The sequence below is a fragment of the Anas platyrhynchos genome, chromosome 9 (assembly GCF_047663525.1).
Source record: "Anas platyrhynchos isolate ZD024472 breed Pekin duck chromosome 9, IASCAAS_PekinDuck_T2T, whole genome shotgun sequence".
Taxonomy (NCBI): domain Eukaryota; kingdom Metazoa; phylum Chordata; class Aves; order Anseriformes; family Anatidae; genus Anas; species Anas platyrhynchos.
The window spans coordinates 3,713,303-3,732,859 of record NC_092595.1 but is presented as its reverse complement, the minus strand read 5'-3'; the positions used below and the strand labels follow the sequence as shown (position 1 = coordinate 3,732,859).

The following is a 19,557-nucleotide window of genomic DNA, read 5'->3' as shown; positions in this document are numbered from 1 at the left end:
TGGAGGTTTCATTGCAGAATTTTTATTTATTTATTTATTTATTTTTGAGATACAGTGAGATCACAGCACCGGGTGACATAAATAAATAACTATATGTCAAGTAAGCATCTAGCACTCTCATAACCCATGACTATTTGGACACTAAGGAAGCATACAATTTATAACAATATATCAGCTCTGTTTCTGCAAACAAGTATGCATTGAACTCACATTCTGCATTTGCTCAATTTGCTGGGCTTCAGACTGGTAGAGTAAGGAATCTGTTATAAAACATCTGTAATAGCCATCTGGTAAATAGCATAATTTGTTACATAGCAGATAGAGGGAAAAGGAGGTTTACAGTGGAGAGCTATATCAATAAGTGCCTTGGTTTCAATCACAAGTGCATCACTTTTTTATTTCTTCACATAAGGTGATAATGAAGAATGATGACCTCATGTCTAGACCTAAGCTTTTAACTTTGTTGCAGCTCTGGGGGTTTTAATGTTTTTCAAAAAAAAAAAAAAAAAAAAAGCAATCAATCAAGTGCCAAAAACTGTCTGGCTAATTACCTCTGAGACGTTCTAAAACTCTCTATTCTTTCCTCATAGAAATGCAGTATTTATGAATTGCTTTGTTGAAACACAAGCTAGGTTATGATCGCGGCCAATTCTTTCTTCACTTTTCTTTGCTTCTGCTCTATACTCGTGGAAGTGCTAATATTGTGAATCTCAACACTTGACAATGTTTCTTTCTAACTGAGATAGACATCAGTATTTCCTCCTGCACATTTCTGGAAAACAACATGTTTTGGCAGTTTCGTGATATAATAGTAACAAGGATATTCAATTTGTAAGTATCTCAGGAAGGGAACATAAGGAAGCATAAGTAATGAACTCCCAGTCACCCAAAGATCTTATTTCAGCCAGGGTCTTGTGAGATGAATAGCAACAATGATTTGACTAAATTTGAGGTTTCTTTGAATTATTTATTAATCTGGAAGTCAGAGGTATTTCAAACAGAACAACATGCAATCAAATTAGTAATTTTAAAAATAGGCTAAAAAGGACCTCTGAGGGTTTTGGAGTTTAATCTGCTGCTCCACGTCGGTTGAATTTCAGTGCTAGAGGAAGAAATTCAGGGTTTTAATTTTCATTCAGGGTTTCAGTTTAGTTTTGAAAACCTTCAGAGAGCAAAATTCTTCCAATTCTTTGGGCAACCTACTCCAATGCTTAATCACTGTCACAGTAAAGAGTTTTTTGCTTATGTCCCTTTCTACCTGCTTGTTACCTGCAGTTGAGGCGGCATTGGACTTTCTGTATAAAGATCTCAGTAAGAGGCTAATACTCAAAGCAGCAGTCTTAAGGTTAAGCTACACAAGATGATTTAATTTTTTTATGTTTTGGTCCAGATGTCCTAATGTATAGGGTTTTGTTTTTGTTTGTTTGTTGGCTTGTTTTTCTACAAGTACACACAAGCACTTCTGTATCTGAGAGTTGGAATAGTTGCAAGTGTATGTCTCAACTGAAATGAAAATATAAAAAAATAAAGATCAGCTCTAAATGCATGAGGTTAAGTTAAATATTTGGTGAGCTAGTAGCTTTATATAAATATTATGTTTAGTGGAACAAATAACTGACAAGCCTAAACTTTCAATCCTGAAGTAGCATTCACACATTCAGAGTCTGGTCAGTAACTCCACTTATGAGCAACTATTTGACTAGGAGGTGATCACAGGCCAAGAAAGCATGCTTTCATTTCATAGACAGAATCTAGCAAGGTGTAAAAATATCTAAGATCAAAGAATACGCAGTAAGGCTCTGCAGGAATATCCATCATTTTATCAGGCTAGTAGGACTACAGGCAAGGAGACCCTTGCAAGCAGATATAACTAAGGTAAGCGTGCACGACAGAACCATATATCAAAACAAGTTTGAAGTTTATCATTAATTTGAATACAATAAAATAAACACACAGTATACAATGAGCTTTTTTTTTTCTTTTTTTTTTTTTTCCTGAGTAAACTGAAGTACCGAAGTAAAACTCCAATATTCTTAGAACATCAACAAAATCAGGAAATGATTGCAACTGGCATTTATAATAAGCACTAGTTATGGTTGATGTATGAGATAATTATAATGCTTTGCAGGAAAATCTAACAAATCCCAGAACAGTTACTCTGTAAAATCTATTTTTATGGAAATTAGGGTATGAATATTGCATCCATTATAGCAAGAGGGCTATACAGGCAGTTCTGACAGTCCCAATCAAAAGTGGTGTCCACTCCTGAAAGGTAATTATTCCTGAAGTTTTGCACACATAAAATAACAGGTGTTCCATTTTCTAAAACGAATGCTTTAATATTAAAACATGAGAAACTTTATAATCTGCACAGCTTGATGAACTTCAAGAGACAAGTACCTGTTTTGACACAGAGGTTAAAAGACTAAATAAATTGTGGTAGATACAGTTTAATATTTTGGGACTCAATAATGTAACAAGTTTGAGTTAAACTTCTGGCATATGTAGCATCACAAGACTAACCAAAGCTTTGGATATATATGCGTACATTAGATGTCAGTTATAATGAGCAATGCTTTAATTTTAATTATACAGTTAAATTGAAAAATTCCATTATCATTTTTAGAAGAGGTTAGTAAACTGGAGTTACTTTTAATTTACACAGTCCAAGGAAGGAAAGCTGGTTATCAGTCTTCCATTTTCAATTCTTTATCTTTTATGGATTTGAAAAGCAGAAGACAGAATATCCCCTAGAGAGCTGACAGATAATTGTGAGAATAACCTGTCATTCCTAATCTTGGTTTTAAAGTGTTTCTTGAATGCTTCAGGTCCTCTTTTCCTGAGAATGCTTGTCGAGTTTTCATCTCTAAAAGATGATAGAAAGCTATTAATATGACTTTATGCTTGTCTGAGTTCCCCAAGGACAAGCTTTCAGTATTAGATATCTAAAATAGGCATCTATAATCCATTTTGCATCAACTAGAACTGCATTTGGACATTTGCAAGAGATACATCCAGTAGGTAACTTAATGCAGATGCCTAATTTTAAGTACGATAGCAAATGGTTCTGGAAAATATCCCAGTTCTCAATAAGTAATTTGCTTAACCTTGAACATAAAATTCCTCTGAAAGCAGTACAACTAGCAAATTGCTCTCATATTTCCTGGGGTCAGGGTTGATTTAGAAACTTAGAAAGAAGATCATATGGATTAGATAGATCTCAGTCTTGAGAACTGTCATTTTTTTCCACTGGTACTTCAGTTGTAATTTCTATCACCAATATTATTATTATTATTTGTTTTTAATAAAATTAAAATGAACAGAAAATACCCTTCTGGAACAGTAATGGTGAACAGATCAACTTCTTCATGAGATATGCTGCTAGAAACAAGTTTTGCCTACACCTTCAACTAATTTTTGATTGGTCCCAGTTGCAATTTAAGCTCAAATTAGTTGCAATATAAGCTTGAATTGCAACATACTTTCTTCCTTTTAAAAAATATTTCTATTCAGCCATCTCACACTAAGCATATTTTATCCATACAGTTTACTCAAGTGTCCTAGCCTCCCTGACATTATAACATTTTTTGTCATATCAGAATAAGAAGTATAATCATAAAACATAAGGTGGAACTTTAATAAATCTTTGCATAAGATACTCAGTTTTTGATTCAGAGAAGCTGACACACTCTTCACTTGTGTCTTGAAGGTGTTAATTCCCCTTGAGTCAATTCTCTAATCCTTTTGTTAGAGTTCTTCTTCTGTACCTGCTTCTTTGAGGAAAGCCATTTCCCTATAGAGTAAGATATTTCCAAAAGAGAAGCGATATGAATCTTTGAGGAGCAGAGTGACTACCACATGATAATGGGATATATTTTATCTGGATTGAGAAGCATCTGCCAAGTACATCTCAGAGGAGCTGTCTGTTAAGAGGAGTTTAGAATAGATTGTTTACTCCATCAAATATCAGCAGAAACTCTACTTTTGCCTTGATTTCCTCCATTTATATTCTCAGTTGGTAAAGCACAAAGAGATTTTAGAGAGAAACAAGAAAATATTACAGCATAATGCAGCAACTAGAGGAAAAAATAAGTTTTTTACTGGTAAAAGAATGAAATTACTTACTGTCCTGTTTCTATAATCTCCTATTCTTTTTCCTACCTAGGGCTTATAATTAGAAGGATTAGGGTCTAGATACAAAGCCTGTTGCTACTACTGGGAATTCTGATGTCAGCAAGGTTCAAATCTACATATCTGAATACAGCCCATGAATACAGTTTTATCCAAGAAGGGAAATAAAGGCCCAGAGGGGTCTGTTTATTTGATGTTGTTTTTGTTGTTGTTTGTGTGTTTTGTTGTTTTGTTTTGTTTTAACTTAAAGCATAGATTCTCAATTCCTCAAAAATATGAACATCTATTAAGCGAACAGATTAATCAGTTTGGGCATATTTTTAATCATTTTGGTAAACTGAGGCCTTAGTAAGGACTAATCCATGTGCCCTGATAGTAGGGACTCCTGAAAGCATGTGAGAAGAACTTAAAGTTGGGGCATTCCAAAGAGCATTATCCTTGTATTAACATAATGTCTAGAATGAAATTATTGATGAGAGCCTGGTAAAAGAAACTGGGTTTCTTACATTTTAATTTCTTCATTAGATTTTTAATTTATTTCATTTCAAAGGGTTTAACTCTTTTTTTCTTCAAGAACCTTTTGAAAAGTTCATGGAACCACTACAGAATTAAAACAGTTTGGTGGGTGCTATAGCATACATTATCTCAAAGATATTATTTTACCATGAACAGCTTTTAAAACTTAATCACCTAACCAGCACGCATTCCTAATTGATCTTTTCCTCTAGGACTGCTACATTTTCTTGACCTTTTAATAACTGATGGTCTTAAAGAAAAGATTTTTCAGATAGCTTCTTGAAAGTCAAAAGAAAATCTGAGCTATATTTGCAAGTTCCAGAGAAGACATACATGTACAGCAAGTTGTGGCCTTATCAAATTCTGATTTCCTTTTGCTTCCCATGTGTTGCCTCAACTCTTCCAAGGAAGAGAAGTTGGACATTGGGAGCAGCTGAATTATTCTGTGTATGAGGAAGCTTATTTGGGAGACATCACCTACTGCTCCCTCTGTATGTTAGCGTGTGGGGATTATTTAGAATTTAAATACTTTTAAAATCTGAACTTTTCATAGAGTGTTCTGAATTTTAAAATTATTCCAGAAATGAAAATGACGTCTATTTGAAGTTCAAATATCAACAGATGCTAAACACATATGAAGGAACAAGTAGGTGTTGGTTTTTCACCTGCCCTGTCTCTTGTACTAAGCCCTTTCAAGATATTAAGTTTCAGAAGTTTTCTTCAAGTGTTTGTAAATGAATGTCATCTTTAATTCAATACAGTTGTAGATTTCAGGTCTTTAATTAACTTCTCACACTCTACATGTGTAATTTTTTTTTTTTTAAGATAGATTTACATGGTGTGGGTAACACTTTTTAAAAAAAAAAATAATCTTTGAAATGACTTCGCCAATGTTGCTGCTGATTTCTTCAGCAGTGATGTGGCCCCATGTGTAGAGGTTAGGATTGGATAACATCTGCAGCGCCTACTTTATTCTTGCTTACGTATCCAATGACAGCTGCCCCTTCCAGCAGCCAGTCATGCATGTAATTGTAGTTTGACTGGTTGAAGCCTCATGCTTAAGCAGTTGTAATATTGACAAGATTATGACCTGCATCACAGGCAGAGTATTTCCACCTTTCTGTGAAACAGGAGCCCAATATTGGCTACAGTTTACTGCTTGAGCTTCATACTAATAGAATGCTGCTGTCTTCAGTAGCATTATTTTAGTGTGAAAGTGGACTTATGTAGTGAAAATCTGGGCTGAATTTTCAAGTAGGAAAAGATTTTCTGATGAATTAAGTCATAGTTTTAAAAGTTTGATCTGGCCTGCCTATACATGTATGTTTCATCTGCTTTCTATGCTGAAGGAAGATTTGTTTATAATTGCATTTTTTTTTTTTTTTTTTTGCTTGGCATATGTTTAGGTAAGAGTACTTGCCAGAAAATCTGTAAGAAGTATTCTTCTTGTTCCTTCCCTGATATAATATAATATTAATTGTATGATTCCTCCTGAAAGAATGTGGGTTTATTTGTTCCATTGTCATATTAGTACAATTTTGCACCAGCTGGAGGTCAACCATTATTCATTTTGAATTAGAAGACAGGATATTAGAGTAATTTAACTAGAAGGGGCTAAAGGTATGAAAAGTACTCAAGAAAACTAAAGTTTGGTATTGAAAGATCTTGGGTTTACTACTGATTTATGGGGGGGGGGGAAAAAAAAAGCAATTGCCTAGAGATGATGCTAAATGTTAATGATCATAGCCAGTTTATTTCAACAACAGCAACTAATGAGGAAGAAGGAAGAGGTTTGAAAACTTCCAAATCCACTATAGAACTAGAAGAAATAACAGTTAGATGACTTGCTTTAGTTGGCTTGCCTGACAATTGACAATTGAGTCATCAATTTGGAACTGAAATCTATTATTTTGACTAGTCTGAGACAGAAAAAGGATTCAGAAGTTCAATAGTAGCAAAAATCCCCAGTTGTACATTCAAGAGAATCTCAAATCTAACTACCAAGGGCAAAAGTTACCTGTGGAAGTATAGAAAGGATGACTAAATCTATCTGAACTGTCAAATCAGCAAGCAAAAAGGCACTTAAGAGACATTAAACTCAGCTGCCTTGAAAATCACTGTAAAGTCAAGTAAAATCTAAGTAAAAGTGGAAGTTAAATAAGTAAGCATGTAGCTATTGTCACCAAATGACTGGTGGATGACACTGAATACAGCAGCATATGCTTATGTTTCTATCAAAGGGACACGTTGTCTACTTGGGGTACAGAAATGGGGCAGTTAGTATGCTTAGCTATACTACTGATTATTTTATTTATATGAATTTTTAATTAATTCTGGGAGTGTATAAAAAATGTTAACAAACATTCGATTGTTGGTTCTACAATATTTTCCTGACTCTGCAAACACTGGGCATTTGTGCAGAGAGCAAACCTCTACCACTGCATGGCAACTCAGTGCAGTCCAGTGTGTACCTGAATACATGTACATCAGCTGAGCTGTAGGAATGTACAAGGTGTGTTCAGATTCATTATTACTCTTAACTGCACTTTAACAAAAATGTTCTTGATCAAAATTTAACCGACTTCTTAAAATGATGTCTTGCCTAACCAGGACACAGCTATACATACACTCCTGCTTCTTCCATATATTTCCCATGAAGATTTCACATTGCTGTGACACTAGCCATGCACAATGAATTTATTCTGCGTTTGAAATACATTCACAGTGTTGTAGTCATTTATTTTGACAACACAGTCATCACAAAGCAACAGGGTGTATAAGTTCTTTGCTGCAAGGGAACGTGGGATTGAATGTTTGAGTTCCCTTGTGAAAATGAAGCTGGAAAAAAAAACAAAAACAAACACACCTGAAAGGTGATGGTTTTAACATCTCAAGTGAAGAAGCAGTTCTTGCAGTGCTGAGAACTTCATGAGAAACTTTAATGTTCTTGCTTTGATTCTCCAAAAGCATGAGCACTTTGGAAACTGCTGAATACATTAAGACAATAAGCATACTCCTTCATTAAACTATTCCAAAGTTTAATAGTTTTTCCTTGCTCAAACATCTTAAATATATAATTTATATCCTTGGAAATCAATATCAGAAAATACTATTCAATTTTTGTATCTTCACAAGTCACCTTCACTGAATTACAGAGTACTTCAAACTGATTTAGAAGAAACAGTAGTTGAGCTGACTATCAAAATTTAAGTTGTCTATCCAACCAGGTTTCTGCATAAGTGCAATAACTGAAAACCAACCTGACTGTTATAAAAATAAGATAAAATAAGGGCAATATTAATTATATTAATTTTAGTCTGGCCTGATGGTTTGCTTATCAGTCTGGTTAAAAAAATCAACACTTCTCTCCAGTCTGTAGTCCCTTGGTGTACATCACCTGGATTGGGTTTGGATCATTGTGATTCAGATTTATGATGCAGAGTAAAATTCTAATCTTTTGTGGGGTGCACTAGGTCTTTTGGTGATTTGTGCTATTGATAAAAAAAAATGAGACCTTTCTGCCCCCCCAAACTTGCCCACTCAGGTCACAAGTAATAAGTCATCTAACCATTAAACTCACGCAGAAATTATTCCTTTACTTTTACTTCATTTCTTTCAGACCAGGTCACAATGCAAAGTTTTTCTGATAGTTGAAATCTTAAGAAAGAGGCAGATTATTTAAAAAATTATTTTGCTTGGAAAAAATTGTTAAATTGATGAGGAGACTTCAAAATGAAGTTTAAGAACTTACTTCACAAGTTCTAAAAGCCAAATTTTTCCAAACCCATGTGTATAAAAGGCCTTAGGCATTAAAGAGATGGCAATGGTTACACCAAAGCAGAGTTGTATTTTCTCTTACATCAAATAGCATCGCTAATTATTTCATTTGAAAAGTATTTTCTTTTGAAGAGTTTTTTCAGAACAAAAGTTTTCTAAGTATAATAATTTGTATACATAATACATCTTAGGAGGAATGGCAGATCACAAAGTGATAAAGGCAACTTAAGCTTCATCAACTCATTATGCAGGAGCAGAGTGGGAGATGCTGAGATATGAAACGGAATGGGAAATTACATGAGAAGAACAGTGGCCTGTGTCTCTCTTTACAATATGTAATTACTTTCTAGTACATCTGTGTATTGTGTGGTGTCCACTTTGATACTCTTTCCTCTTTAAAGACATGAAATCTCACCTACCTTCAATTGAAGTCCAGGGCAAAACTCCTGCTAGTTTCAGTAGGGGCAGAATGGAGCCCGTGGTTCCCTCTTCCCCAAGGAGAATACACTGAGAATATTTGCCATACCGTTTACTTCAGCAGTTCAAAAGCATTGTTCAGAAGATAGACTCTTCACGTTTTGTCAAGTGAAAAGTTTTCAAAAGAGTTCAGTCATGAATTATGTAACTGAGGAAACTCTCCATGGAAATCTAATTTTGAATTACTAAAGCATTTGTATTCTTTTTTGTAAATAGCCAAATGTTCATGAATTTGTTTTTAGCTCTTTTTTCTCTTCTGATCTGACTGACCAATGGTCTGCTACAGATTTGCAGAATTTTTTATGTCACAAAAAAAGGAAATATTATGTCCTCTCAAATGCACATGTTGATAATGAGGAAATGTTTAGAAGGTTTTCAGTTTTGTCACCAAGTTCTTGTGTGAAATTTTGTGGAAGTCTCTGTTCTGATTTTCATTTTTCAAAAAGAGACTTCCTCCATGTGACTATTTAAATTCCAATATCTGTGTGTATAATCTCCTTCCTCTTAAATTTCTCTACATCACAGACAATCAGAGATGAAACATGAGGTGAAAAATGATTTGATTAGGTATTACCGATTTAGGTGCTAGTCTTCTCATAAACTACTCTATCAAAAAAGAAGAAAGATGGAATTTCATCTAGTTAATATCATAGGTACTGCATGAAGTGCTTGTATCAGCTTCTATTTTTTTTTTTTTTTTAACTCGGAAGTTTTGTATTTATATCTAATCTTTATACTACATCAAAATCCTAATATCACAGATTATAATATACAGTTTTATATGTAGATACACACTGTTTCTCTTCCTTGAAACACACTCTGACTTTTTGTGATTCAATATCTTGAAAATATATTTTAGGAAGAGGATATATTTGCCAATAAAAAAAAAAAAAAAAGATTTCAGTAATCTTGTATTTAATCAAAAACAAAACAAAACAAAACTATTTTAATAGAAGAAGTAGTGTTGATTAAATTCACTCAAAAAGAAGGTCCAGATGCTCAAACGATCCTCTTGCTGTTCACACAGAAACTACTCAAATATTGCAAGTAATAATTGGATAAAGAAACTTTATATGTTCCACTCTTCTGAAAGGTCATTGAGAGATAAGTAATACACAGGTAATAGGCAGAAACAGTTAACATATCACATCCTGACTCCTGAGGGGAATCAGTGCACAGGACACTAGAAACAACATGCTATTTAGTTTGTGTTACCACAGGATACAAATTTACAAAATGAATAGGACAAATTCCCATCTTAGTGCCACCAAAGTAAATCAGGGATGTCCCAGCTGCCTGTGGAGGAATGGCTCTGAATTGACAGCGCAGGAATGAAGAAGAGGTTCTGGTCAGGCATCAAGAGCATTCAGCATAATGAAACGCTTTGAGAACAAATGCATCCAATGGAATAAGATGAAGGGGCTCTGGTCCTCACTTCTACCATCTGGTTCGGTCATTAAGGGGTTAGGATTATCATCCCCCAAAAGTGATTGCAGGAGGACTGGCGTACTGTAAGACTAATTGTAAAAGAGATGTGCATGCATATACAGTATGAAATTTCAGCTCTATTTAAATAATTGAGTTAAGCTATTGGCTTCCATAATAGCTGATTACAAGAACTTTGTTTTCATGGTACCTCCTAATCTGTCAGGATAATATGAGGAGAGAAAATTGGAAATTTTATCCTGTGAGAGGCACCGAAACTGCCTGAACTGTGTGTCCATGCTGTATCCCAACAGGACAAACTGCACATTGGCTTTGGAGAAAGAAGACATTGGGGAGTGGATCCCCACAAGCTCCAGGGACCCTCCATCTCCTCAGACACTCAGGAAAAAAAAAAAAAAAAAAAAAAAAGTAAAGCTCAGGTGAGATAAAACTGAGTTTGTGTGTGTGTGTTTTAACAGAAAGTAAGCAGAAAACTGCCTTCAGGATGTCTAGGGTTGCAGTTTATTCAGGGACCACAGTTAGTCTCTACTGATGTGGAGAATCCTCTGAGGGCTGAGGATTGCCCAGTCTCTCTGACCAGCTGTCAGGTCAAATCACAGATGTGTAGCTAGAAAAGATCATGTCCTAGTTCATGGTAAACCTTTTCATATTCTAAAGAGTGCCCCGTGATGTGTGAGGAAGAGCCTCTGTCATATACTGAGGGTATCTCTGCATCCTTGTTGTCACGTAGTGTCAGTGCTGTGTCAGCAAGGAAGCAAAAGATAAGATGACCTCTGCTCCATGGCCCCAGGAACCAGGAATCTGTCCAGAGTAGCCTATGGACATATGGCAGGAATGGGCACCTGAAAGGCAAGCACTTCAATTTGCACCAGTGACTGTAGGCACATAAGTTAATTTTATTGCAGATAGTGAATAAAAGTGTTATTACAAATGGTAATTATATAGCCTGTACTACAAATAGATCTTATTGTGTTCCTGCACTCTATCTCTGGTAACCAATAAATATATGATTAACCATACAGCAATAACAATAATTGAAAAAAAAAGCAAAAGCAAAAATAATGTATTCTTCTTCCATATATCTTCCATATATCTTCTTCTTGCCAGGTCCTGCACCTGGGGTGCAATAACCCTGAGCAGAGCTACAGGCTGGGAGATGATTGGTTGGAAAGCTGCCAGGCAGAGAAGGACCTGGAAGTATTGGTTGATAGTGGGCTGAATATGAGCCCACTCAGGTGTGCTCAGGTGGCCAAGAAGGCCAACAGCATCCTGGCTTGCATAAGAAACAGTGTGGCCAGCAGGGCTAGGGAGGTGATCGTCCCCCTGTACTCGGCTCTGGTGAGGCTGCACCTCGAGTACTGTGTTCAGTTTTGGGCCCCTCGCTACAAGAAGGACATCGAGGTGCTTGAGCGAGTCCAGAGAAGGGCGACGAAGCTGGTGAGGGGTCTGGAAAACAAGTCCTACGAGGAGTGGCTGAGGGAGCTGGGCTTGTTCAGCCTGAAGAAAAGGAGGCTCAGGGGTGACCTTATCGCTCTCTACAGGTACCTCAAAGGAGGCTGTAGCGAGGTGGGGGTTGGCCTGTTCTCCCATGTGCCTGATGACAGGACGAGGGGGAATGGGCTTAAGTTGTGCCAGGGGAGTTTTAGGTTGGATGTTAGGAAGAACTTCTTTACCGAAAGTGTTAGACATTGGAACAGGCTGCCCAGGGAGGTGGTGGAGTCACCATCCCTGGAAGTCTTCAAAAGACGTTTAGATGTAGAGCTTAGGGATATGGTTTAGTGGGGACTCTTAGTGTTAGGTCAGAGGTTGGACTCGATGATCTTGAGGTCTCTTCCAACCTAGAAATTCTGTGATTCTGTGATATAGATCTTTTCAATGCCAGTGGGAATGACTGGAAGTAAATGAAGACAGAATATCACCCACAGTATCAGTAGGAGCTTGCTTCCCACACTGATACGTGTGCTTGGATATTCAGAAGAAATTATATGCTCTGAAAATACAACACATTGTGTCACAGAACCTGGTAATTTTAAAGAAAAAAAATAATTAAGAGCCAAGTTACATGCTACACCAGTAAGTATAGTTTCTGTTGACATCATATTCATCCCTAGCAGCAGGAACCTTCAGTGTTAGATTTCATAGCTGTGTTTTGCTAATGAGCTTTATGAAAATGGTATTTGCAAAGAACTGCATATTTCACAACATGCAGTCTACCTAGGACTCTTACCAATTGACTGTATTTTGCTTGTTCTAAAACTTTAACAGTCCTTTTTAGTACTTTCAAAATGTTTTACCCGGGTGTTTTCTTTAGGGCTTTTTTTAGGGCTTTTTTTTTTTTTTTTTAATTTTTGTTCCCTGTTGAGTTTTGGCATGAGGTGGCAGGCAATGTAAGGACTGAGAACAGTTCTTACAGCTGGTCATGATGAAGAATCTCTTCAGCACTGTGTTTTTCTTTCCTTCTTTCCTCTTTTTTTTTATAGCACATGGTGCATTTTTATCTTTTTTTTTTTCTTTTTTCTTTTTTTTGTCTTAGTGTTTGTACACTTCAATAAAACAAGGACTTTCAGCTTCCTGGGTTTTGGAAGATGACTGTGCAAATCATCCTGTAAAACCCTGCTGAGTTGTTTGGGGCTGGAAGAAGCACGCTGCACATAGTGTCCCTTAGTGCTTTCAATCTCATCTTTTATGACAGCTGGGAAGGAGGAAAAAAATGTGAAAGTGACAGTAAAGAGTGGAGAGGCACAGAGCTGCAGTGCTCAGAGAAGATTGGAAAGGACTTGGCTTTTCCAGTCAAGGCAGCTTGTACCACGCTTTGAACTTCCAGGCAAGAGCAAAAACAGGTTTGAACAGGGAAAGAAGAAATGTAATGCATTTGCAAAGCAAAAGACTTCTACGTAACAGACCACTGTAGAGGATAATTTGTTCTAGTGTAAAATATCAGTGATATTTGAAGTTATCTGTGACTTTTATTCTCTTTGACTCTTAGTCTATAGATGTATGTCATTTATATGGTAAGAATTACCATTATGAGGCAGATGTGAGATCTGTTCTTCATATAGGTCTTATGTATAGGTCTTACAGCAAGACAATACTTTTTTTTTTTTTTTTTTTTTAACACACATATATATATATATATTTTAACAATGGTAGTGTTATTAATTGCGTTGTCCCTAGATTGTATTGCGGTATTGGAACTTGCTGTCCCTCTGTTTTTTTGTGAGCCTGGACACAGTAAGAACAACTAAAAACATTGTAAACATTGTTGGACAGATTCAAATGCAGACATAAAAGACAAATTCGTTTCCTACTTCTTCCTTCAAAATCAAACACCTTTTACTTTTTCATTTGCTATTAAAGGCCTAAACTCCTTTATGAAACATTCATATTTTGCCAGATATCTCTTAGTTTAACAAGGGTAGAATGAAAAATTGTTTGTGCCTCCAGAGAGTTTAGGTTTAGGAGAAAAGAGATTTCTTTTAATTTTTAATTCAGGTCTGTTGCTTTATTCATTTTATTACTTTTCCCTGCTAAGCTTTATCTCATTAAAAAAATTAAAGCTCTACCTTTCTTTTGATTAGGATAAAGCAACAGAATACCTGAATAGTCAGATCATATATATATATATATATGCATATACAATGTTTGCTGAGGTAAAGTTGCATTATTCAGATCAGATATATTTTAATTGACTTTTATAGCAACTATGCAGTCAAAAGTTATAAAGTTTATTTATAAATAAGAACATAAATTTTAAAGCTTCATGTTGAGTGAAAATCTATAAATATAGAAAGTTCAGAAACAATCTTCTGAATGTGACCCGTGACACATGGAAAGACATGACCAAGACTCTTCAGTCTGCTCCCAGAGTGACACAGCTTAACAGCTTTCATGGAGAGCCAGCATAGTGCAAGGCCCTTCCAAGAAAGATGTTCTATGGTCAGAAAATAAATGGAAGTAGTGTTGGATAAGCAGGGAAGATATGGATATCCAAGGCCTTCTTCACTCCTCTAGTGGGTATTTGCTCAGTTGCATGGAGCAGATGCGGAGCAAAATGCCCTTTGCAGGCACTTCTCTGAACTCTCTGTACTAAATTGCTTCCAGTTATATTTCACTCTCATAAACATTTTGTAATATAAGTGCTAGGCTTCCTAAATATTCCTAAATAGCCTTTTTTTTTTTTTTTTTTTTTTTTTTTTTTTTTTTTTGTGTGTGTATGTGTGTGGTTTGGTTTGGTTTCAGATATCTTTATCTGTGGGATACATTGACTCCAATAAACTTCAGCATATAAACAGTGTGAAGGAGGAAACTAAAGGAATATAAACTCCAACCAGTAGGCACACATTTTCTCAATTATTAATAAAAGATCTTATTTTTCTAATGTGAGCATCTGGTTTCTCCAAAAAAGTGTCAGATGAAGAAAATGATGGAAGGGAGTGAGTGTGATCCTTGTCACTTAACCACACAGCAGGTGCTCAGGCACTGTCACATTATTCTTGGTTTTTACTCCTACCACCAGATTTTGTCAGGTGGTTTGTTGTGTATATTTGGGGTATTTCCCATAGCTCTTCATCTTTGCCTCATGGTTAGAAATATGTTTCTGATAGGAACAGCTTGTAAGAAAAAAAAAGAGCAGCCTAAGAGATCTTTGAAAAGTTCTGTGGGTCTTCGAGATAACAGCCTGAGTGCCAGCAGTGCATCCTCAGGATGGTGATTTTATTGGAAGAAAAGGGAAAAGGCCACTGCAGTTCTGTGACAGATGTCAAACATATCAATAGCAGGTAAAAAGCAAACTGCTTGTCTGATAGCAGGAATGAGACAAGACTTAGCAGATTACCTGCAAAATCTTTATTTCCTATATCTTTATGTCAGTTTTATTTTCACAAAGCAGGGATATATAACTCTGAAGGAGACAAAAAGTCAAGCAGATTCCCCATTGGCAACTTGAAGCTAATCAACAGGCAGTCGGCAACCGCTGTGGCATTTGTTAATATTAATCGTGTTGGTGTGACACCAGGCTAAATTTATTGTAATGGAGCTAGAAATATTTTACTGAACAGAATTTAAAAAATGTCATTGCATGACAGAAAACAAATGTAATTGTGGGAAGAGGGAGCTCAAGAACCCTTTGCAGTTACAGAGAGAAACTAGATAGAAGACTCGGACAATTTGATCTTTATTATGATATAGATCTATAACAGAACTAGCATTTTTGTGTGCTTCCTTGAATTAGTCAGATTTTTCAAAATCCTCAGTACCTGGCTGAAATAAAGGTAGATTCTGCTAAGAACTTTAAAATAAAGTGTAAAAATGCATTTTCAACAACAAAACTGGGACGTTTAATGCACTGTTCCCTTTTGTTCCATGACAATATGGTGCATGTGTTTGTGTGTGTGAGAGAGGGATAGATTCAGCACTTCCTTGCTTTACAGAAAAATCCAGCTTTGCTTTTTGTTGCTGAACAATATGTATCTATTTGTATTTCCAGATTTATGTAGGTTAGACATATTTAGTACATAATGAAGAAGACAAAATGACTTTGTATTGGTGTCTATCAGGCACTGCTGCACTAGCCAGTTTACCCGACTGCTGAGACCTGAATGGGCATAACAGCACCTCATTATTTTCCCTTAATCACTTAGAGAAGTCTGAGATCACTTTGCAGTATCAGAGCAGCACAAATTAGCCCTATATCTTGACTTTATAAAGTGTACAATACTTTTTATTATTCTTTTCTTACTTAAGTCTTATTTAGACAATTCAGTTCACTGTTTAAATATATTTGAAAGCAGCAAAAGCAAGGTATTTTGTTTTCAGTTCCATTCTTCCCAAACATGATAACCTTGTTTACGTAAGCCCCATTTAAATTTATAGACACATAAGCCTTGAAAGAAACTTCATAAGACTCTGTGTGTATTGCGAGTTCCATTGATGCCAAACTGTAATAATAAAATTTGGAATAACATTAAATCAAGAATTGATGCAGGTATTCTCATGCAAATTTGGTGCTGATTAGCTGTACTAGTGTTAATAATATTTAATAGCAACAATTTTGGATGAAATAAAGTGATATTGTTATCTCTGTTGTATGCAAAAGTTTCTTTTTACATTTTTATTGTAATTATGTATTAATTCAGAATCTTTTTAGATTTTCCCCCATAGCAGACCATTTAGTCAGATCTTTTTCTTGCTGTTGTATTATTTTTCAGTACAATTTCTGAGAGAGCTATCTTGAGAAAGTTAATGGAACTACTTAAATGCCTACAGTGAAAAGATTGTGTTTAAAGGCAGTATAAATTAAAGAATTTTACCATCAGTAGCCTTCTTGCTTATTCTTTACCTTCTTGTTGCAAGTGAATGTTTCAAAGCACTAAGAAACTAGATGCATGGTTTAGCTATGTTTCTGACAAATTCATTATAACCTTTTGAGACATTTTTTCCTTGTTAAGTACAACCTAATACATCTGCAATTTTATCACCATCTTTATCAATTTACTCATTACTCATCAAACATTATAAGAATTACCTTAATTTAAAATTCTCCAAAATGAAAATGATCAATGACTGACACGCCTGTCCTAATGCATTCATTGTAAAATAAACATATAAGAAATAACTTATATATATATTTTTTTTTCATATTTAGTAAGAAATTCATCACATCATGAAGCAGTGGAAAAGAAAAGTCATTGCTTCAATTTTAGTTCTAGGTAACAGATTGTTTTTACTGGATTATCAATAATTACAAATCAGGACATGAGCCCAGGAATTTAATGTTACTATTTAATCACGTGTGGGTTGTATCCACTAAACAGCATTATGAGACAGTTTTATCACTGTTTCATTATTTATCCTGCTAGAATAATACTCATCAAAAAGAGCAATGAAACACTATAGATGAGTTCAGCTCACTTATACTTTTTTATATTTTCCAGCCACAAATGAAATTGCACTTTTTAATAGAAAGATTCCTCAAATTACCTGAAAGACACAAATTTTCTATGTTCAAAATATGGTCTATCAATATTAGCCTAAATGGATAAAGCTGGTTTTGATCCCTATGTAAGTATAGCTTAGATAAGTATTTTGAATAAAATATATTTAAAAAAAAAAGTCTGGAACATGGTTAAATAATCAAATTCATATTTTTATAAATGAAAAAATAACAAAAGGAATTAAACAGCATAGACACAAAGCAAATGAAGTAATTAGCTTATTCAACCAGTTGAATGAGAGATGATAGGTAGTATATTAACTAGCAGGTAAAGCCATTAAGACAAAACATTATTAATTCAAATTTCTAAGTATATAGATTACTTTGTTAAGCAGAATGGAAATTTAATTAAAAAAATGAAAACACAAAGGATATTTAACTCCATTTAGACTGAAAATGAGATGAATGAATCAGACATTTTGTGGGAAAAAAAAAAAAAAATAGTGAAATGTTCAATACTAAACAGGTTAAAATGAAGCACAGAATTAATGTTTTTTTCAGCCTCTTGAGTATTTCCAGAGTGATATATTTCATTAGAGGTCTGCTTTTTGTAGCTTGTCTTGGTCTCTGTTTAATAGCTTAATCACAGAAATGTAATCTTCCTCTTTTCTTAATTTTTTACTTCTACTGATCACCTTGAACAAAGCAAGGTTGTGAAAAAAAAATATCATGCAATTATGCTTTTGAACATTCTGGACAAAATTTTCAAAGGGGGCATGGTATCTTTCTCCTTGAAATTAAAATTATTCCTTCAGTAGATGGCCATGAACACTTTTGTCTTAGTTTTAACATGGTGGGATTTGCTTACTTCTGCTTTCTCAAAATATTTAATGCATTTAATGTAAATTCCCTTAATACTGAATCTTTTACATAAAAGGCTGGAAGAGATTCTGATGAGAGTTTCTGTTAGGCCACTATTTCATTTATTACTAGGATTTTATGTATGTATATGTTTATATATGTTATTTATTTTATTATAAAATATTAAGTTTATGTTATATTTGATATTGTATTATATCACATATATCACACTGTAAATTTATAATATACTACAAAAAATGTATGTAATATTAAACATATTATATCAATTGGACTAGCCACAAGAAGAGTTCCCACTTCCAGAATCCTAGTTACAGCATTAAGATTCTGGAGAAAAGCTATTCTGCAAAGCAAAGTTGCCTGGGAAGGCATTTCTCTTACTATTTCTCTTACTACATATCTCATTACTATGAAAAAATGCATAGTAGGAAGATCAAGATTACATTCTCAGATTTAAGCATGTACTGTTTTGTCAGTCTGATGAGAAAGCAATAATAGTCTAATCCTGCCCCCTTATTCACTCTGAATACTCTGAATACTATTCTGACCATTCAGCCTATACAGTCAGTACGACTATTCCACAAGAGCAAGGTACAGAAATACTTCATATGAGTAAGTGGGACAGAAAAGGTCCTCAGTGGCTGTGCTGAGCAATCTATGTAAGAAGTAGTTAATGAGGGGCCAGGAAGAGCATGCCAGAAAACTCTCAAACTAAGTTCTAGAAACTTATCCTGAGAAAAGGTTTAGAAAGCCTCTCATAATGCACAAGTGAAAAAGCACCTAAGCACCACTTTTGTTTTAACAGAAATCTTAATTTATTTATAATTAACCTCAAGACTAGGTACCCTTTCTCAAGTTTGCTTTACTGCACAGTATAGAAAAGGAAAGTAGAGGAGTAAATACTGAAATATGTTGTTTTTCATTCCTTGTTACTTAGGAATATTTTATACGTTTGTATTTATAATTGTTTTTTTAGAAAAAAAAGGACTAGCAGTGCCTTATTTCTTGCTGAAATAGACAGTGGAAATGAAATAATTTGGGAAAACCATACATTATATTAGAAGTTTTTTTGTTTGTTTGTTTGTTTGTTTTGTTTTTTCATGTTCAAAAGGTGCAAATAAACAGGGAGTGGGATAATGAAAAATTGTTTCATATGTATGTTTCTGAGGCCTTTGTATTCAACCAGTTAGCGTGAGTGTACTTTTTAGGGTTTTGATGGTTATTTTATTTCAGTTGTTTTTATTTTTTTTCTTTCTTTTTTCTTTTTTTATGAAATGGACCTTGGACTAGATCTTGATCCCAAGTGATGTCTCTGAATAATCAGAAAGCAAAGTAGCTTCCACCATAAAAGTGACATTAGCTTATTTTTCCTCTGGGATAAAGAAAAAAAAAATAAATCT

The 19,557-nt window shown here is 34.8% G+C and overlaps 1 long non-coding RNA gene across 2 annotated transcripts in view; it reads left to right on the top strand.

Moving 5' to 3' along the window:
* Positions 1–19,557, top strand: part of LOC106017899 (uncharacterized) — a 63,060-nt gene that overhangs the window by 23,798 nt on the left and 19,705 nt on the right. The window lies entirely within an intron of this gene.